We start from the raw sequence: 23,195 nt of genomic DNA, 5'->3' as shown, positions 1-23,195 counted from the left end.
AGAAACGGGCGAAATATTAATCCTCCGTTGGTATACGTAGCACCCTGAGATATTACTGTAAGTTCTTCAGGCCCAGATAATGATATTACTTTCTGGTCTTGTGTAGCTGTACTTTGGAATGTCAATGACCAGTTGACGCCAGTTATAAGTTGTTGCATTGTTCTCTGTCTGCGCAGACATGTCATTTTCATGACAGTCCCGAGTTTTTTGAACGTAGCGCTCACACGTATACTAATCGCGTAAACTTTTTTCACGCATATTTTATTTCTGTGTGCACTGAATTCGTGTTATATCTCTGTTTTCTCTTTTATTCTTCAGTAATTAATTTATTTGACTTAATTCACTTCTTGCTGTCATTGTTTCTGGCTAAATGAACTTTGAAACCTGAACAACGGCAGTTCCCAACGTTGCTTGCTGAACCGAGTGATGACAAAAAGGGAAGACCTCGCAACAACAAGCTGATTAGCCCCACGTTATGGGCTCCACTTGCAACAAACAAGGCCGTCCGCCCGTTGCCAAGGCACACGACACACCGGCTCGGTCCCCTCGAAAGACCAAGACCGGGCGTCGCTGCCTATCATTTCTCTTTCTGTTATAATATATGCCACGACTAATTCTCAGTTCCTGCGGGGCACGAGAGCCCGCATCGCAAAGTTCGGGTAAGGGTCTGATTTTGAATAATAAAAATAAAATAATTTGTTTACTTAACCAAGAACCTTAACTCTAAAGTAGGTAACCTTCCTTACGCTTAACCTTCCATCGTGATCGCACCCGCATCCCACTGACCAGTGAGGATACGCATGCGAGTCGCGAGCGAAATCAGCATAATCTAAACTGACTTCTTATGGGTTGATAAAGCCTCCGCCTCACTGACCAGTGATGGCGGGACACCTCATCAAACCAAAAGGAGGCCAGTTAATTTGTACTTATAAACCAAATTTACTATAAGGAAATACCCATGAACGATTACAAATTTATTTACATCTCAAATTTCCAATAAACTTTCCAAAATTAACATGAGAGAAGGTTATCCGTCTGAACCTTAATCAACTTATTCACAAATCCCAACATAGTTAAGTTAAAAGAAGAAAAATATACAAACTTCTGATCAAAAGGAAAACTACAACAACGCCAAGATAAAATTTAGATCATAACGACTTCCATAATACCGTCAAAACTTTCTATTGAGTAAACATAAAGCCCATAGGGCACTCTCTTATATAACATGTCCATATCCCATCATAGAACTAATACAGCTGTAACTTGGTTAAAAAAAAACGGGTGTCAAATTATTAACTACAGGTCGACAAAATTACTATTAACCAAAACCAAAGAAAAATTTGCATAACGTCTTTCCGTAAATTTCTATTCGTGCTTCTGTCATATTTTCACATCTGCATTATGTTCTCTAGAACTCATGAGGTAAACTACCATCTTCAGGGTCAACCTCCAAAAACATTCATAACAAAATATAAGGGGAGCCTTTCTCTACCCAATATCAAAGCCATATCTCGGCCACAAATTACAAATGTCCACGTGGAATTCCTTAACATAATAGGGGACTCTATGTCTACCCTTTTTGGCTACTCACATTGCAAAAGCAAAACAATAGACTTTTACATAAAATTAATTTCTAGAAAAACATATACTCAACCGGTCACCTATTATAGCTGTTTCAAAATTACATCTAATATAAACCTAAATAAGAGAAACCAATAAACTTTCCTTAACGTTCCGGATACTCAGACTTTAAAACGGACATGAAAACTATATAAGCTGTGAGATTTAAAAGGTACCCTCTGACCAGATGTATGCTCTCGGATTAATGTAATAAAGAAGTAAACTTTTATTTAATTGAACCTCCTGACCAGGAGAATTCAGAATGATTTAAAAATTACTCGACGAGAAGGATGTATATCTTTGAATTTATATCGGAGTCACACTGACCAGTGCCAACTTCGACAGAACTTAAAATTTATGAATAATTTCAAAGTTTATATTATTAAGATTAAATATTTATAAGCTTGCCAAAATCCCCTTTAAGGATCATGCTGACCAGCACAAATCCTGAAAGGTGGCTTACGGAAAACCTCGGACATTGTGGAAGGGAGAGCTGACCAGCCACTCCCCACACAACGCCCGTATTCTCCCAGCCCTGGACCTCGACAAACGATTTAATCACCTAAAGATATACTGATCAACTGATTATTTTGCCAGCGAAACGATTGGTATTTATATTCTATTCCCTGAATAAAAGATTTAGACACATGGAAAGTTATTTTTAGCCTAAACAATTACCCCTTCAAAAAAGGCATATCGAGAAACACAATGCAGCAAAATTTACTTACAGAACCGCGCAGCGCCGAACGAAAAAGAACCCATTGTTGTTAAGAAAGAAAAAGAATGCAAGCTTCAACTTGCTTTGCGTTCGTTTTCGCTTGGCAGAAACTGCGTTACAAATTTTAACAAGGATAAAATATACATTCAAAAAGATTAGACTATAAAAGAATTTATACGAGGGCTATCGAAAAGTAATTTGAATAATAAAGAAATTTACCAAAATTTATCAATCGTTACAACCTGGACAGGGTGTTTGATTCTCAGGGCAATGATGGTAATGTTGTTGAGGAGTTATTAAAAAGTGAAAATGATAGCAGCACGGATCAAACTCCTCGTGAAGATGATCCTATTTTTACGTGTTCTTTTCCCTCAATATAGTGGGCGGGATGAAACTACGAATTAGAATGTACATATCTCTCGTCAACACGCAAACACTATCGAATTTGTTACTAATGTTGTGCAAATTATTTAACGTCAAAAGTAAATTCCGAATAAAATTATAAAAATTGTTGTATTTTCTGTGATAAATTGTCTCTCACATTAGGTAATCAGTAATATTGCAATAAAATAATATAATTTTGTTATTATGTAATAAATAAGATAAATTTTAACATGTAAGTGATATATGTTAAGCACTATTTTTAATACGATATTAAAAAAATGCCAAAAAAACATGAAATTCATATGTGAGCTCCAAGCTCACACGTATACCACAGCGTTACTCTGAAATATGTATAACAACGGAAGATTAGAGTAAAATGAATGGATAAATTTTATTTGGTGCGGTAATTTTTCGATAACAGATGGCAGCAGCATTTGTCATGGCAACCGGGTGCCATGTTGCCAGATCTACGCGCATAATCAAGATTAGTACATACAGGTTTGTCGATCAGGGTATTTACTGATGAACGGTGACGTCAGGTTGATTAGTGGAATTTAGACAACATTCGTAGGTCTGCAGCAATGTTATTGATTTTTATGAGATCAGTTAGATACTCTTATCAGAAAAAAAGAAGGAGTGTATCAGCAATGGAAAGTAGCAAAAGTTCAAAATAATCCAAAATATTAACAAAAAATAAAAACAATCGTGTGGTCAGTTCATACACCAAACAGAGCAAGTAAGAATAACACAATTACGTTTGAAGCAACTGCTGCGTTGGCTACGAGATAATAGGCGTGTTTCACCAACGTCACAAACTGTTGAATGATGACTTCGAGCAGCCATGATTGAGGCCAGTTCTTGTAAGCATACGGAATTCAAGCGGCGGACAGAAGATACTAATACAGACATTCGTGATTTAAGATAAACGTGTAGTTGGTGCAGATGTAACGAACGCTACGTGGTGGATATTTCATTGCAAACGACAAATAAAATTGGCTGCAAACATGGCGATTGTGCGCATCCTGATGTCACATGAAACCCACCTATTGAAGATACTTACAGATAATTCAACACTACTTGACGACAATTCTCGCTTTTATCAGAAATCTTTACCATATTTTCTTCATAAATTTCCAGCAGGAAGTTCCGTCTTCAATATATCAAATTTCTCATAGTCACTCTCTAGTTATTCTTCAGTCCTTTGCCTTATAAGTGACTAAAGATTGAGTTCTTTGGACTTACTATTTCTGGAGTTACGTTTTATTCTTAAAACAATTTACAGAAAAACAACAATTCAGGAAAAAAATAAAACATAAAGAGTCCTGGCTCTACAATAGAAGTCAGTAAGATGTGTTTGTTCTAGGAATTTCTTAGCTTGCGTTTGATGGTGTTCGTTAGTATTACCTCAAAATTTTCTTGGGTAGACATTTCAGGTTTGAATGATTTCCCGCAGAAAAGGAGGCCAGGGAGCACTTGCTCCCCTGAGATATCTGGAAAAACTTCATGTAATTCGAATTGTTAAATTGTAGCGTAAAAACATGATCGATGGGTGCCACGAAAGACTGAAAATTAAGATGCATCTTATAAAATAATATATCTAAAAGAAAGTGCAAAGAACAAAGAACTGTTCATTAGCAAAGTGATTGATGTTCATGGAAAGGAAGCAATTCGAGTTCAGTTTGCAGTTCGATAAGCGGACTCAGGTCTGACGTTCAACACCATGGTATATTAAATTTAATTCCAATTCTTTGATTTGTAAAACAATAGTAATAATAATAAAACGTAAAATGTGAGCTTTCATAACTGAAGGGTAGGATAAGAAATCTTACTCTGCCCCACCCCAAGAGCTCGAAGTGGAAATTCCTATCTGAGGAGGATGCTTCACCCAGTTTGGGGAAAGGTGAGCTGAAGTTTGTATGGACAACATGGAGAACATGCAGTGGGTGGTTGGATGGAGGAAAATATTATCCAAGAAGGGGAAGATTTATGAGTATTTTCTTAATTGTAGGATGTCATCACTCCACGTTCTCACCACTCTGAGCACTACTGCCTCTCTGAGAAAAAAAATCATTTAAGCAGCCTTGGCTGATATCCAGTCCTTGGAAGTAACGAATTAATTACATTAACAAGTAACAAGATTTTCAATTAACACTAGTTACTTTTTGAAATTATTAACTGTAACTCTGTTAATCCTCCAAACTAGTAACTAAATTAGGTGTTAGTTTTTCTTCTTTACTTTTGGATGGAAAAGTATTTTCTTCAGCCGCAAATTCGCAATATAGTCAAGCAAATGCCGAACTGAAAGAAGGATGATTATTAAAATTGTAATAATAATAATAATAATAATAATAATAATAATAATAATGTTTTAATTTTTTTGTTTTAAGTACACTTTATGCAAAGAAAGGCTAATTGGTAACTATATCTACAATTTAATGTTGTTATATTTCCATCACCAAAAACCAACAACTGCACGTGTCCCTACCTTATTTATATTATTAGTACACCTACGACATGAGTACATACACATGCAATCTCCAACAATTATCTTGGGAATACACAACGTCTTGCTTTATCAGCATTCCTACAAAAATAAAAGCCTGATCTTCATTTTTACGTAACAGAGAATTAGTTTAAACTTTATTACGCATATATTTTTATGTACAAACATATATTAACCAAATTATAATTTTATGGGACTTAAGATGGTCCCTTAAAAATATCCCTTAAAATTGCAACTAACAAATATCGGAATGATTATTTGCCATTCATTAGTACACAAGACAAACAAATCGCACCACAGGAACTGTTTTTTCTTGAAGTTGCTCTAAAATATAATTCACACTTTCTGTCTAATACATCATCATTTCTTGTGCAGATTATGGACTCTTGATGTCTAGTAAATCATCACCATTGCACCAAGTTGTCTGGAGAAACGAAAAACAATGTAGGCCTATGCACTCCAAAGAGCGTATATTACTCTGTTATGTAAATTACACATAATCCTCATTGACGATTTGTATTTCGTAGCATCTTATCTTAAAATTGCGATGGTGGACAGCTGCCATTGTCAATCAATTTTTTGGTCCTCGTTTACAAAAGTTCAACTGCCAAATGCTTATCTGAAAAAGATCCTGTTTGAGACAACTTATAATGTATTTTAAAAAATATTTACATTATATTGTTACAACCTTAGACAAGTTAAATATTAATAATGAAATACAAAACTTACGTATCTTCTGTAATTAGATGTAAAAATAATGGGTCTAAATGGTACTACAGAGGTTGACGATATCGTCTTGTAATTAAAGGGTTACTGGTTTGCTTCACGATAGGGAGTTTACATCAGTGCCTCAGATCCAACTTTATAATGTTTGTTAAACATTAATTTGTACCTAACAAGAACACGAAGCAATAAATAATAACAGCACTTATTGTTACATTCATAGATTGATTGATTTGATGTTGAAAGTCCACTTTATGCAAGGCTAATCGGGACTGAACCTACAGTTTAAAGTGTAATCCGAACCATCATGTGCCTCCACCGGGTATCGAACCCAGTCCTCTTGATTACAAAGTGACGACGCTACCGATGCGCCATCGGGGAGGACCTTACATTCACAGAAAAATACAAAATAATCGTTGGATGTGTTTTCATATTATGTGGCAAGTACAACCAACGCTTTATGGAGTCAGGTTCGTCCAGGTTCGAACCCTGGTTTCATTGTGTTCATTGTCGCAAGAGGTAGAAGATGGAGGTAAAATAACGAAAAAAATAATGAAATGGAAATTCAGTTCTTACTGTTCTTTTTTTAATTAATAATAATCCGTCGCGCAACAGCCCATGAAGGGCCTATGCATAATTGTTCAAAGCAAATAGAAAATATAAGGTACATACACAAGTTCACACAGTTATTAGGACAACCATCAATGGCGCCCGCAGAAGGGGGTAGGAATGTCCCAGTTGAAACTAGGGGTGTGCGGAACAGAATTATTTTAAGTCGGAACGGGAAATGTTCGAAATTTCCGGAAGTCCTGGAAATCTCGGATTCTACACGTCATTTTCACCTTAAATGATTGTTTTTGCATTTCTGGAATAAAAACTAACAATTTCCGATAAGTTCTAGACACTTGCAATGCAGAAGACTTTTTAAAATGACCATTCGGCATTTCCATACTGCTCAGGATCCCGAAAAGTCGGGAAGTCATTTCCCGAAGTCGGGAACGGGATGGGAAATGTTTTTTTTCCCGATTCCGGTCCCGACTTTTCGGGATGCCGCACATCCCTACTGGAAAGACGCACATAAAATAGCCGTAGTAAATATATAGTTTTAATCGTGAATACCTTGATTACTATATATTCTTTCGAGCCAATCTATAGCCCATACTTTTGTTTTAATTTTTAATTACACCTACAGCAGTAGCTAATCTCCTACAACCGCAGACAAGAATAACGTTCTTCAAATCGCTCGTCCATCGTTTTAGCATGTCTGCTACGTGTGGGGCGAAAACTAACAGGCAACCCGACTACAGGCCTGAATCTGCGATGCGAAAAAGGCTGGCGAGGTCAAGAGAATGATCCTATGTTTTGGGGAAATACATTTATTTTTGAATGACCAAGTAGTTCGAAAAACAGATCGTGTAAATTTATTTATTTCAGAGTAAGAATAATAATTACAATCTCAAATTAAATACGATTATATCCTAACAATTTACAAGTAAATTTGTGCGTTGTGTATAATACAAATTTCAGTTACATGTTAGTGCAAAAATGTTTGAGTTCAACCAGTGCGATGTACGGACCTAGCTGATTGAACATCTTGATTACATGGATGTCGGCCATATTACTATTAATATTCCTGTATTTAACACAAAAAATGGGATTTTTATGTCCACATTTTTGTGCATACGTTGTCGGAAATTGTGTGGTTCGATGCGTATACGTAGGTCACGTATTTACTTTCTATCCATAATAAAGGATATTCAGTTCCTTCTTTAATAACATATCCCTACTTATTATGTTTCAGTTCTATAGCATTATGGTAAATGTTACGTCAAATAAATATCATACTCCCTCTGTCCCATAATTATTGTCCGGTATGCCAGAATGGTGACTTTTTATTTATGTTCTTTTGGATACTTGATCGGCCAATTTGTACTGATCCTTGAGTAATAACGTTGTATGACTCATTCCCGTGTTTAATTTTCTACTTCTGTATACACCAATGTCACAGTTTGCCTATCGGACAATTATTATGGGACAACAAACAAAAGTGTACCGGACAATAATTATGGGACAGAGGGAGTATCCAACAATGAAGTTTTACGACTTTATAAAATTTTAATAGCCTATTTCGCAAATATATTGTAGAAAATTTTGTACCTCTTTACTCAATACAAACAATGAATATCATATTATATATACTATCCCTTTGTTGAATATCTCTATCAAAAACAGCAAAATCTTTTTCATTGTTGCGATATAGTTAATGAACTATATAAAAATGTACATCAAAGTAGCATTTAAGGTGTATGAAAATTTAAGAAGGAAAATCTGTAGACAAGGTATTAAAGTGAAAATTTACTATTTAAAGAATAATGATTCACACCTTTGCCCGATTCATTGTGATGGCTTGCAACAATGTTCACATGTTAACCGTTTCTTAGAGCTTGTCTTGTAAAAATGTCTCAAAGAATGACAGAATTAACTGGCAAATTCAATTAACAAGGGAAAAGAAAGTAAGTATGGCTTACATAATAGTTAAATGCACTCTTCCCAACTTGTTAATTGACCGTTCAGAAAGAATTCTAAGTCCTGAATTTGTAAACGTAGCAACATTGCACTTGAGCGCCAGCTGAGGGTAGCCAACTTTGAGTCCGTCATTCAACTAGACGAAAAACGCTGCTGTGAAAAAGTTCCAATTTCGCACATTCCATGATCTTAGAAACTATACACCGCTAATATAACACACACACTCAAACAGAAATAGTAAATTGGATTAAGTATCTTGAGGAATTTTTACTATTCTGCGTGCTCGACTTGAAATTAGATAAGTTTGAAACACTGAATAGGACTTTTGTCCATCTAAAAGAAATTGCCATCACGTTTGAGCAGAAAGAGGCAAATTTATGAGGAGTTTATGCGACATTTTATTCATATCCTGCATGATATCAAACAGCTCTCAAAAAATTATGATTTTGACGACTTGTGGAGAAAAATGTGCTTGGAACACAAGAAAGTGGATGCTTTCACACACGTCAACATGTTTTTAATTGCATGTTCTCAGTAGGTTTTTGTAGAGTAGTTGGTTAGAATGTGGTATCCTTATTTTTCGTCAAGCATGAAAGGTCGCGGGTTCAAATCCAACTCTCTTCTCTTTTTTATCCTAGCTGAAAACACGCCGTTGGTATTAGAACACTGTAAAAGTTAATCCGATGCACACTTCGAGGGATGTCCCTTCTGCGCATTTTCCCCCCTTAACACACACATTATGACCAATTCATATATCGCATGTATTCGGAATGCTGTATGTAATGTTATTTAAGATATGTATTGTATTGTTCTGCACACCTAAAGTGTTCATTATTTCGTTTCGATATACTAACACACACACACTGAGAGAATTATGTTAAGCAGTAATGTAGTGCAGTACTGTAACGAAGGGGGATGTTTAAGGTTCAAATGGCTAAGATTGGTTATGTTATGTCCGTTCCTTCTGACTGATGTTAATACTCTCACCTCCATCTTCCGATGCGTCTAAAACTAATAGCAAATCACCAATTCACGCAAGGAAATGCCTATTGCGACAAAGACTCATGCGATATGCAAAGCAGAGAATGATCGTTAAATCGCCACTGCTTTGTATCCAAAATACTTGTCTTATTTCAACGAAGTATTTGAATTAACAATCTTTCCACTAAATTCGCAATATTCAGAATCACCGCCCTCAGACTTAGCTCTACCTATCTTTATTCTGCGCATTCCACGTGACACATGATTGCCACCTACCATCGAAATAGCTTCAGGAAATGCTGCACCTCATAATGTTTCTATTCACCTCGTGAAATACACAGACCAAAGTTAATTTCCAAGCACGGTGGATAAACTTTACGCCAACGCTACACTCTTGAAAAATGAAAAGTCATGCCTCCATAGAGAATCGAACCTACGATCACCCTCTTTATGGTTGGTTGATTTGTTGATTTGGTGTTTTAAGTCCACTTTATGAACAGTAAGGCTAATCGGGACTGGACCTACAGTTTAAAGTGGGATCCGAACCACTATGTGAACAATGACGCTTTCTCTACTCCAAGTAGATCACGATAAACTTAGCTACCAATTTAAAGAAGCCAATACATACATGATGCCATGTGTATAATTTCCTCCAGGTGGAGGAAAACCTGTTCAGTGTTTCAAACTGCACATGAATTTCCCTACTTTCAATTTCAGAACGAAGAACCGTAAAAAGAAATTCAGCACTCTCATATCTACTTACGAGTTTTGTTTAATTAATTATGTATTGTATTACTAGTTTAGGGTTTCTACCATCATGGAATGTGAAAGAATGAAAATTCCCAAGAGCCTTTTCTATTTAGAAAGAAGAACTGTTGCAAGTTGGCTCTGAAGTGCTATGTTGCCAAATTTATGAATTCAGGACTGAACTTTTTCAGGGCAGACAATAAGGTGTCGCGAAGAGTACATAGGGATGCACAAGTATTACTTGGTAAATTGTTCATGGCTACTTTTATTAATTTCGCTTGAATCCTATTAGTTTTTAAGGAACAGATGTTTATGTATACTGGTGTAGGTTGTCAGCAGCTTGTCTGATACTTTGTTTAAATTCTTGAAGCTCTCATTGGCTTAAACATAAAATAAGCATGGTAATGGACAATTTGCTTGGTAATGCTTATGCAGCCCACTGCACGTCATTTCTCACAACAAACAGAGTGTCACTAATTCTTGGTTCCCTTGGAGATATGTCGGGGTTGATCTAAACTCTGTTATTGTTAGAAGACAACAATACTTGCTTGTAGTTTCTATAGAACTTATCATCTTAAAATGAAAGCTGTTTTGTCATGAAACTAAAATAAATAGATCTCAAAATTCAATCAACGAAAAATACATGTAAGTAAGGGTTATATAATAATAATAGAAATTTAACATGTTTGTTTTTTGTTCGCTCAGTAAACTTCAAGAATTCGAAATTTCATTTGCATCAGGAATTTTATTTTGTTATAATGAGGGGGTGCATGGTAAATGCCGTCACAGAACCATGGCACGACTATAAAATTCAATCACTATTCAATACATATTATTATTAATAATGGACAGCCACTTGACTGAGCTAATTAGTGATGAACTAAATATCTGTTGATTTTCATTTTCTTTAATAGCAACACAAAATATTAGTACCTCCATGAATATTTCCATAAAGATTTAAATTAAGACATGCTTGTTAGGCTTGTAAAGTAAGAACATAAACTTATTACACAAATTTTTCGAGCACTGTATACTGTGTGAAAGTACGTTTTTACTACTGTTTCCTTTAAGCTTCGTTAATTTTGACAATGACATCAACTATTAACATTACTTACACATAAAAACAAGACAAACTTTTGATTAAATTAATATTAAAATATTTATTTAATTAGTTGCTGCCATCAACGGAGATAAACTCCTATTACAGAAGGTAGTTTGACAAATACATTTACCTTTTAATTATCATAACATAGGATGAATTTCAACGTAGTAGTAAAAAGCTGTCCTCTGCAATCAAGACAACGGATTCTATTCTTGGCGAAGACACAGTGCATTGGTACGATCCTTACTTCACAGTTCAACTAGCGTATTTGAGGATAAAGAAACAAACTTTTATTTACCTTTGCATATCAATTGTTATTGGAAGTTCAGGGAACGAATTGAATTGTACACGAAATTCAATTTCTATTTCACAGGCATTGTCACACTTCACCAACCGAAAAATGCTGGATGATGCAACTAAATTCGACTTCCTATCCGAGCTTAGATGTCAAAGAAGGCAACATGGAGGAAGACATCCCAGCGACAGCACCTGCCAAGAGGAGTGCCTTGTTAGAAGCAGGTAAACTATGATATCAATGAAAATGTTAGCTGCAGTCGCTCTTCTCCTCCACGCAATCCCTTTCCCTCTCACGCGTTTCTTGATCGAGCCCTCTTGAGTTACTACTTGCGCAGAGACTTGCTTTCGTTCGCTCACGCACCAGGGATTCCCGAGATACTTTTGGGTGCGAATGTTCACTTGCATTACTACGAATGCATGATTGTCTCAACGGTAGAATGGTGCTTCTAGCTATGAAAATAAAGATCTAGATATGACACCAAGGTGGGAAGCACTAGCCTCCTCTAAATTCCTGATAAATCGCACACAAACAACTAACTTTTAGGGTAAGCGGGGGGAATTGGGTGGGTGGGGTAACTGGGTGGTATCATGTTATTTTACTTTTATTAATTTCATGTATTGTCATAAAACAATAACTAGTACATAGAATGATAGCTTTATTCACTGGGCACTAATTGTATTTTTTTCAATATTTTGCTTCAAGCGAGTAAAGCATTGTTTCGACTACTGGACTTTCCTGACTTTAAAAGTGAAAAACTATGTTTGTCCTGCCTTAATTAAATGTAACATTAATCTTTTGTCAAGTGGGAATTGTTTGATTTTTAGCCTTAAAACAAGTAAATATACTCCAAAGAGTATGAAGCATTTTTAGAAATCTTAGTACATGCACTTTAAAGGAGGGGTTTAAGGAGGGGGGCAAAGTACCTCCCAATTACCCACATGTTTTTTTTTTTAAAGTTTTGAGATACTCTAAAAAATTCTAAGTTGTACCAAAAAAAATACTGTATGTATTAGCATTTACCTACCAAGTATATAAACTGTAAGCAGTAGGTTTTTCAAAGCCCTAGAACACTGGGATAATATTGTTCTATTTAGTTTTAAGAAAATTGCGAAGTTTTCTTTAAAACATTTGTAATTTTAAAAAATACTTTTTTTCTCCTATTAAAACTGAGTGTAAAATGTAGTTTTTACTTTCTTTTTTAACACCCTTTTTTCCACAGACTGGCACTAATATCTTGTTAGTTCTTAGGTATACCTCCAAAGTACCCCCATGGGGGTAATTGGGTTGTAAATTACGTTTTAATTTTTTTAATGCATAAAATAAGGAGGTAAAGAAAATAGTGTGTTTAAGAGATGGTAATTGAAGGTTCTCAAGATAATACATTGGGTCCAAAGTCTTAAAACAAGTATCACAGCTTCGTTTTAAAAACATACCTCCCAATTCCCCCCGCTTACCCTTTATCTAAAGCGGGGTTCACTGTAGCGCGGGACCTCGGGCGAGTGCCTGAGTTGCCCCTCTGGTCTGACTGATGTTAACTTCTATTTACATTTAGCTTCAGTTGTTACTAAATAACATTACAGTATTCGGTTGTATGTGTTTTCACCTTCAGAGCCATGGACGACTCATGAACGACAGTCAATGGACACTGTGACAACAGTCAGTGGGCACCGTGACAGTCAGTTGGCACTGTGAAGACAGTCAGACTCCAAGTGTTGCATGTTGCGAGAAGAAAAGTCATAAATGGTTGGTAAGTACAATTTACTCCATATTCCCTCTAAAATTGTAAATTTAGTGTACTGTTGATTTTGTAGCAAGCTTAGTGTTAACATGTTCAATAATTTTGTGAAATACAGCAGATTAGATACGGTGTAAGTATTTAAAAAATTAAAAGACATGCTGACATCAACAGAAAATTTCTTTATTGCTTGCATTTGTTTCGTTGACAAGTAATTCTCTTCGCTATATTTTAATCGTTTATGTCCGAAATGTAAAATTTTAATACAATGACCCCACAAATTTCTCATTTAATATTGTAGGGAAAATTTTGTTGAGACATCCCTTGACTTAAGGAATCTGTCATGCAAATTCCTCTACTTTTGAAAACCGCTACGATATCTACGATATACCAAATTGTAAAAAAAAAACAAAAAAAAACGTCTGTTTAGAATTTAATTGAATGGTTGTGTGGTTTTCTTTCGAAATATCTTCACTTATTGCAAACTGTGTTCCAAGTACAGCTTGAGTACGAGTGAGAACAGTCACAGATATTTAAATGGATCCTTGAATAATTTGTTTTTGAAATTTTGGGGTGTTTAAACTAAAAGTTAATCGTTGATCTCGAGGGCAGCCTGAACGTTATCGCGTGTGGAATCTGAGTTGGCGCATGTTTTATCTCTTTAAATTACTGAGGCCAAAGATTAGTTGCATCTCTTTTCTACCTCAAGAGTAAAAGATGAACGTTTTATTTACACTTACACTTCTAAAGTAATGGTTAATTTAGCTTCATTTTGAAATTTCTTCCTTCGATATCAATGCATGTCGTCGTTTCATCGAGCACGACAGAGCGAGGCATCTCTCCTTAGACAAAGGGACAAATGCCTCTGTTGAGAGAATGGAGAGGGGCCCCATTAATTTCATGTGGAAAGAGATGTCCCAACTTATTTTGTTTCTAATTTACTGTAAAAGAATAATTGTAATAATTCTTAAGAATGAATAAATGAAGTAGATCGTCAGACGTGCATGCACGAAACATGCACGTTGTATGGTGACAGTGAGAGAAAGGGGGAAATAAAGAACTACGAATAAGCCTTGGGTGAATATGCCTATTTAGAAAATGTTTTCAATTTTCTATTTAAAAACAAATTTGTCGATAAATTTTCAACGTTTATAGGATTATATGTCATATAATGATTTTGCAGTATTTTACTTTTAATTCAGCAAAAAGGTTGCTTTTGATAATGTACATGGTTTTCACAATAAAACTCCATTTTAAACTATTTTAGTTTTATTTTAAACAATATTTATTGTGTGAGGCATCTCCTTTAATTTTCAGGAGAAGTGGCCAAATGGTTTTAAGAAATTCTCAAATTTCAAACTGCTGATTTACATTATTTTTCAGTATTCCACAAACATGGATAAAATTAATGTTATCTATCTCTTGCAGGTTCCACAAAAAAAAAAAAATCTGGCACACACGTTGTCTAAATTTAGAAAACCCTCCCCCGACAAGAGGCCAGTTATTGGGCCAAAAAAAACTGGAGTATATTTCTTAAGGGTCGACTAGCGGTTAGGGGAAAGGGGTACGGTGGGGAGGGTTAAAAGGGGCGAGGAACCAGCACTGCGGAGGGGTGAATGGTCCGTGGGGGATGTAACCCAGGCCGGGAGGGACGTAGGCAGCAGCGGGTTGCTGAAAAAGCAGTCGTTGGTGAAAACTTCATACTTCCACCCTTTGACGTGCCGCGTTTGAATGGGCGTTCCGGAGATCTTGGTCTCGGTACCGGGGTGGTGTGATGGGCTAGTGGGCGTGGGTGAAAGCTTCTCCTCTGTTGGTGTTTGTGAGAGGCGGGCGAGGCAACCCCTTCTCCCTTCGTAGTTGTAATTCCGTAGGAGAAGGGTTGTAGGGATTGTAGTGGTTACATGGAAACTCGTGCGACTCGCTCCTCTACACTTCACACAGCTCAAGTCTTCTGTCGCCTGGAAGCAGTTCTATCTCCTTTCCATTTTTTTCTCTTTTCAGTATTCATCCAGTGACTCATGGCCCACAATCAGAAAGCCATTCAAAAGATGGCAACAGTCTCAGACCACTCTATTCTATAAAATTTACTGCCCCTTTTTTTACTTCCTCAGTCGAATAACAGCAAACAAGGTGAATGATAGGATAGATAGGATAGACACAATACAGTGCCGCCAACATATATGGGCCTCTGGAGCTCGAGCCCAATCAACAATGTACCTGTTTAATATTTTTTTTAGAATTAAAGTCCTCGCTCTTAAAAGAACATGTTTTTTCACATACACTTAAATAAATCTCACATCTTAATTACTTATTAGTGTTATGAAAATACTTCATAATGTGTTACGTCTCCAGTCCCCTTCCGTGTCCTATATCATTTATGCATCCGTCGTTATATTGTTAAGAAAGTAAGGGAGGAAATGGCTTACGACTAGGATGAGAATCGATAAAAACAAATCTGAAAATAATCAGGCAAAAGAGAACTGCATCTATTGCACACAACCTCTCTAATGAATGAGGGATTAGAGCTTTGCTCTTCCCTTTAAGGCGATGTGATGCAATTTGATTAGTTGTTGCAGATGCATTGTCCTTCAACTACAGTGCACTCTGATTGGCTGTTACAAACTAACTCACCATGTGATAGAAAAGAGTGATAAAGTTGACGAACATGGGTTAAAAGGAGGAAAAGAGACTCAAAATCCAACCAGAATATGGAGATATTAAACTGATTTTTCATCACTTTCTCATTTAAGTAATCAAGTAGGCAATTATTTTCGAAATAGACAGTATGCAAAAATAGCCACTGTAAAATTCACGTATTCCTTTCAGAATGACCTGAAACGAGTTTTAAATGTAAAAGCCTACATTTTCCTAGCAAAGGACCAAGAGCGGCATTTCAGAGCAAAACCTCAGCCTAATTACGACATATATTATCCCATAAAAATAAAGTAAATCTACGAGCTCAGCCCATGGCGCCACTGCACTCATGCCTTGCACAGAATCCGAACCTAAGAACTCTGTCTTCAGAACGCATTTCATTAACCACTCCATCGCCACAGTCAATGGCCCAGAACATATCGTGTAGGAATCCACTTCAAAAGCGACACGTTGTTTCTGCCACGTACAGTTTTCAAGCAAGAGACGGTATTCAAAACTATTTACAATCTAGATGTCAAAATCTTCTAAAAAGCACAAGCATCTAAATTCTATAAATATTCCCTTTATAGCTAAAGATTCAAGTTTTGGAATCAGTATGACTAGCATCTTATTGTATGACCTTTACAGTCATTCAACTTTAAAATTTTTAGAGGAGGACACAAAAAAACTTTAAAATACTAAACACTGCTATAACAGATAACCTCGAGGGGTGATTTTCTTCCGGAGGCTCCCTCTTCTCCGACTTTCCTCGTACTTAGTAGCCACGTCCCTTACATATCGAAAGCCATCTAGTGGCAAACCAATGTAACAATTCTTTAATAAAGGGCCTCCCAGATGGCGCAGTGGTAGCGTCGTCGCCTTGTAATCAAGGGGTTCCAGACTCGATACCCGGTGGAGGCACATAGTAGGTCCAGTCCCGATTAGCCTTACTGTGCACAAAGTGGACTTAAAACACCAACTCAACCAACCAATTATTTAATAAAGCTACACAGTTAGGCAAAGTGAGCTAAGTATGTACTATTGCTATTTCTCAAAAAAGGATATCGCATCATATCATTTTATACAGTTACAGACAGAGATAACCGAGAATTCTATACTATAGTTGTTTTTTTTAAATGGGGCAAATGACGTACTTTTTGTTATTTTATGTCGTATTTTTCTTTTCTGAGGTTATCGCGAAGATGAAGTACATACGGACACAAACTCAACACACATGCCTTCTTCAGGATTCAAATCTAGTCTATGCAAATGGTGTAGGCATCCAAAAGCAACTGACCACTGAATGTAGTCATGAGTCACTGGACCGCGAACACTAATGTCAATTCCATTTTCTTTATTTTCTCTACTCGCTTTACCTTCTTTATTGTGGCATTGTTCTTATTTATAAGATGTGTGTGTGTATGTATCAAGATGTGTTCACTAATGCATTGCTTATAATCGAAGTTTGTGTTACGTCACACGTATATCTCTGCATGCTGATCATTATGAACTGATGAAATATCTTAGTGGGGAAAACATCACATATCCATGCCTTCAGTAAGCTTAGGATTCCTGATTTTGTAATTCATCAGGTCTATACTTTTCAAACAAAGACCAGTTTTGTTAATTTAGATCTATTATTAAACCGTTTTAGGGTTCAATGTTTTGTTTGTTTGTGTCTCCTCTCTCTCTCTCTCTCTCTCTCTATCTCTCTCTCTCTCTCTCTCTCTCTCTCTCTCTCTCGCTCTAGCTCTAGCCTTCTTTCTCTCTCTCCGTCTCTCCTTCTATCTCTATTTCCCTTTCTAACTCTTTCTCTCTCGCGGGCGTTTTTCTTTCTACCTCTTTCTAGCTCTATCTTTCTTTATCTCTCTCTGTTTCTCTTATATCTTTCTTACTCCCCTTCTCTAGTCTAACTTTTTCTCTCTACCTCATTATTTTCCTCTCTCTCTCTTTGTTCTTCTTTCTTTCTTTCATCCCCTCTGTAGCCTTATTTTTCTTTATCTCTCCCTTTCTCTCTCCCTCTCTCTGCCTCTTTATCTTTCTCTCTCGCTCGCATTTTGTTTCTTTCTTTTTTCTCCCTCACTCCTCCCTTTCTATCCCTCCTTCTCTCTCTCCCTCTCTGTTTCTCAATCTCCACGTTCCCTCGAAATGGTATTTCATTGGTAAAGTTATCCACTAGGAGTTCTCTCTTTGATTCTTGTATCAGCACATGTTATTAAAATGGATTATCGAAATATCATCGAGGTACAGACTGCCATTTATTTATGTTCTCTGGCGAAGAGAAAGTTGTGCGGAAAGAGGAAACAAATGGTAGTGACTTGCGAGAAAGGAATTCTAAATCGTGTAATATCCTTGTCTCTATTTATTTAATCGCAATTATACAACATCGCAACATAAAATAATGTATGCTTCTACAGCAAGGAGTGATGAGACAATGAATTGCATTCAACAACCAGCCGTGAAATATAACGTGAGTTGATACTAAATTTCAGTTTAAGCAAACAAAGTGAAACACATATCTGTGAAAATGATATTCTATGCTGTTATTTTTTCAATTTGATCGCACAGTTCCTCTGATGCAGTATATTACACTTAGACCATAATTCCGAGATGCATACATCACACTTCTCTCGAGTTTCTGATAAAGATGTGCTTCACCTACGTCGCAAACTGTTGCATTGTGGCTTCGAGCAGCCATGATTGAGGCCAGTTCTTGAAAGTATACGGAATTCAAGCGGGAAGGCGATAGATACCAACACAGACATTCGTGATTTAAAACAAACGTGCAGTTCGTGCAGATGTAACGAACGCTACGTCGTGGATATTTCCTTGCAAATAAAATTAGCCGCAAACATGGCGGCTGTGCGCATCCTGACTTTACATGAAACCCACTTATTCATTTTTCTTTGGAAGGAACATTTCTTTTTCGCTGTTGATAGCTAATCTGTTTATGTTATTCTTGACGTACACAGTGCCACCTTTTGGCAAAATGTGAAATTGACATTTTTCATTGATCGTGGACGCGTGAATTTTCAGACCTTTCAAGATTTCCAATAAGAACCCAGTTCAACGGCTCTCAATTGTCGATTTTGTTGGATCGTGAATGCTCTCATTCAATAAAAATTGAATCGTGTACGGACTGCTTTACATCCGGGTCCTTCTGTTCATAGTCCTTCTCATTTTGCTCTCATTCACTTGCATTCCTACGATTCTAGTCTTTTCCTGTCACTTTCCTAGGCTACATTCTAGTTGTATTTGTTTATTTGTTATTTTACGCCGCTTTGTACTTCTCTAGTTTAGTCGCGGCAATGAGGATTGATCATGAATTCATGAAACCCCATGTCTTATGAAAGATTCGAGCCTAGGATCTCTGGCTTCGTAGCGCCAACCACTCCGCAACGGAGGCAGGTGTTACATTCAGTTTTAAACGATGAAAGAGGAGACCGGACTGCTTCTATGTTTCTTCCTTGCTTTCTTTTGCCATCTTTTCTGTCTTACTCTCTCTCTCTCTGTACCTCCATGTTTTGGGACTTTTCAACATACATTTTTTTTTCTACCGAAGCCATGTTTAACCATGGCAATATCTCTTCCATAATCAATTTCTACTACACCTATGCATCTTTCTTGATTTTTTCCAATTTGATTCTTCTTCACACAATTTCCAGCATTTTCATTAGTCTCTTTACACGTCATACCTAACAACCACATAAATAGCGTGTGAGATTAGCATAGGGGAAACTCGTGAGGTAGCTACCCTCCCCCGTAAGTTTCGTTACCGTTAATGTGCCATTGTGAACAAATCACAATTGTGGAAACAGTGATCTACAGCAGGGTTTATGCTAAATTACGGAAAACTCATGATATCTCATGAAAAGAACTCGTTATGAACTAAAATAGATACATTTCTAGGGTATATACCGACCAGTCGCTTCTTTATGATTAACAGCTTAGTGATAAGACGTTTATTCGTGTATAGGAGAGGTGTAAAACGTTTACAAGCTGATAAATTGAATGTAGCAATGCAAACAAGATTGAAACTAAAATATGTTAGACAAAAGTTCCGAAACGAGGCTGGGCCTAAACTTAGCTAAACTTTAGCTTTAATTACAGCAAATATAAAGAAATGGAAAGATAGGTCGCGTTGGAGAGATTATTAGCAATAGATTAAGCCATATTAAATAGGAAACTAAAACCTATCAAGGTTTAGGTGATGAGGAAATTGAAAGAAATGGAAAGATAGGACACGTTGGAGAGATTATTAGCAATAGATTAAGCCATATCAAATATAAAATTAAAACCTATTAAGGTTTAGGTGAAGAGAAATTGAAAGATAGGACACGTTGGAGATATTATTAGCAATAGAAAAATCCATATCAAATAGGAAACTAAAATTTATTAATGTTTAGGTGAAGAGAAATGGAAAGATAGGACACGTTGGAGATATTATTAGGAATAGATTAAGCCATATTAAATAGGAAACTAAAACCTATTAAGGTTTAGGTGAAGAGAAATTGAAAGATAGGACACGTTGGAGATATTATTAGCAATAGAAAAATCCATATCAAATAGGAAATTAAAACCTATTAAGGTTTAGGTGAAGAATAATGGAAAGATAGGACACGTTGAAGATATTATTTGCAATAGAAAAATCCATATCAAATAGGAAACTACAACCTATTAATGTTTAGGTGAAGAGAAATGGAAAGATAGGACACGTTGGAGAGATTATTAGCAATAGAATAAGTCATATAAAATAGGAATCTAAAATCTATTAAGGTTGAGTTGAACATCAAATATAGGGAACTAGGTGACATAATAAAATGTCAGAGCTAGGGTAAAATGAACACTTAGCAATCTGATAACATATAGTCATCAAAGATATGTATTAGTATTAATATATAAGAAGCGCTTTCTCCCTAAAGTAGAAGTTTCTCTTAGGTGAAAGTTTCTGATAGGAATGAAGATAGTTTTATGTAATGAAGTACTTGTAATTGAACAAGTTATATGTAAAATAAATCAATCAATATGTATAATCAGTACTTAGTAAAAGAAGTGCTTCATAGGAGAAATAGAAAAAATATTACTGACTTTATAAGCTAGAGTAAATAATAGGAAACTTCATTTTTAAGAACTTGCCATTGCTCCAAGTTCAGAAAATTCCTTAGAGAGCGTATACATGAAAAGCAATTAGGAGTCTATATAATGATAGGATAAAGAGAATATTATTGACATTATCCAGTTATCTGAGAACTAGATCAGAGAGGAATGCTCAGTGCACAAAGACAAAACTTCGGAAGTAATGAGGTGTTTGAGGAAATCGCATAGAAAAATCGGTGCAAAATGATTAGAACATTCACAAGAATTGTCGAGAAAGTTAAGTTTAGAATTTACTTTTATAAGTTTGGAAACAATGTTACAAAGTTTTCGAGGATTCTAGACAGGAAATGATAGCAATAGAGAAAGGATTAAGTCTTGCTAGGTTCAGTTTAGTTAAATATAAGTTGCTTTAGGTGAAGTTTCAAGATAAGAACAATGATAGTTTAAAGCATTTGTGATATCACTCAAGTAGTTTCTGACATGAGATCCATTCTGTTGGCACAATCACTCATATTTATCTCTACATGAGTTTCACCTGCCAACGAGAGACAAGGAAGAACGGTGACAAGGCTGGGCCTAAACATGCTGTTACAGAAAGACTATCTCCACACTCATAGGGTTTCCGTGTTACCGCTATTGCTAAGGTAGTACATGGGTTTTTATGCCTGTGTTATATTTAAGGGTGATCTCCGGCTGTCAGCGCAGCCGGAGACACCATTAGTAAATAAGGGTGATCTCTGGCTGCTGTATGGCGGCCGGAGACACCATTAGTGTATAAGGTGATCTCTGGCTGCTGTATGGCGGCCGGAGACACCATTAGTATGTAAGGGTGATCTCTGGCTGCTGTATGGCGGCCGGAGTCACCGTAGTTCACCCTCCAATTGCCCCCTGAGTTCTTAGTTTAATAACTCGTAGTATTTTCTTTTTTGTGTGCCCGTATGTGTGTGCGTGCGTGCATGCGTGCATGTGCGTGTGTGTGTGCCTCTCTCGTCCCTTTCGGCGCTCACTACGGCGGGTTGATCCCTAGATCCTCTTCTGCTGCACCATCACTACGGCGTCCGGGAATTCTGGGGGGTTCATTCCTACGTGGAGGGGGGATTTGGCGGGAAGGAGGGCGGAAGGCATGGAGGTACCCCACGCCCCCCTCCGACCTGGGCTCCCCCATTGTCCAGGATCTCTTCTGCGGTGCTGGCTTTCTCCCTAGGGGCATTTGGGGGCTCTAAGGGGTACTGGGGGTCCTCAAAGGGACCCAGCGGGGCCTTGAAAGGGACAAAAAGGAACCTAAAGGGCCAAATTGGGCCATAAAGAACCCATAAGGCCCTCGAGATCCGTAGGGGGCTCAAAAAGCCCAGGGTGGGAGGTATGGTCAGTCCACCTCTATAGGAGTGCTACTCCAGTCCGTGATGGTATACCCAAAAAAGAAAAAAATGAAAAAGAAAGAAAAACAAAAACAAAAAAGAAAAATTTAGAGAGCGATCTGCGTCAAATCTGAAGCCAACCAGGGTCAAGAAGCAGCATGTGCAAAGTAAGTCTTATTGTTTTACGTAGAATTTTAACAAACGAGTAAAAATTCAACAGAAGTAAAATGGTTCGAACTTAGAAATAGAAGCACTATTGAGTTTTGAAACACACGATTCATTTATATTGTGTTGTAACATTGGCATTCACTTTAACAACCTATTTTGTGCAGCCACAAAAAAACATTATACTTAACAGTATTGCAGTTATTGATTGGTTGATTGATTTCGTTTATTTTACTTCTCGTTTTATACCTCTTGACTAATTTGCGAAGATGGGGATGAGTGATGAAATGATGAAATTGGTGAAAGACATTCACAAACAACCAAGCCTAGCGGTATTCGAACCCGGGACCCGTGGCGTCGCACCCCGATGTGCTAACCACTCGGCCACAGGATCCCGCAGGATTGCAGTTATCAAGTTTCGTAACCTTTTGCCAGAATTAGACAAGCAGACTTAGTAGGCGAGACAAGTACCGTGCGTCCATTTCGATCTGCAGCCGAGAGATCGGGAGAAGCGTGGCGGGCGGCGCTGACGGAGATGCCGACATTTGCGGCCTGAAATGCCCGCTTATTTTTATGGACATATGCAGACATTTATATAAATATT

The sequence above is a fragment of the Lepisma saccharinum genome, chromosome 5 (assembly GCF_977018435.1).
Source record: "Lepisma saccharinum chromosome 5, izLepSacc3.1, whole genome shotgun sequence".
NCBI lineage: Eukaryota > Metazoa > Arthropoda > Insecta > Zygentoma > Lepismatidae > Lepisma > Lepisma saccharinum.
This window is presented reverse-complemented; position numbering follows the sequence as displayed.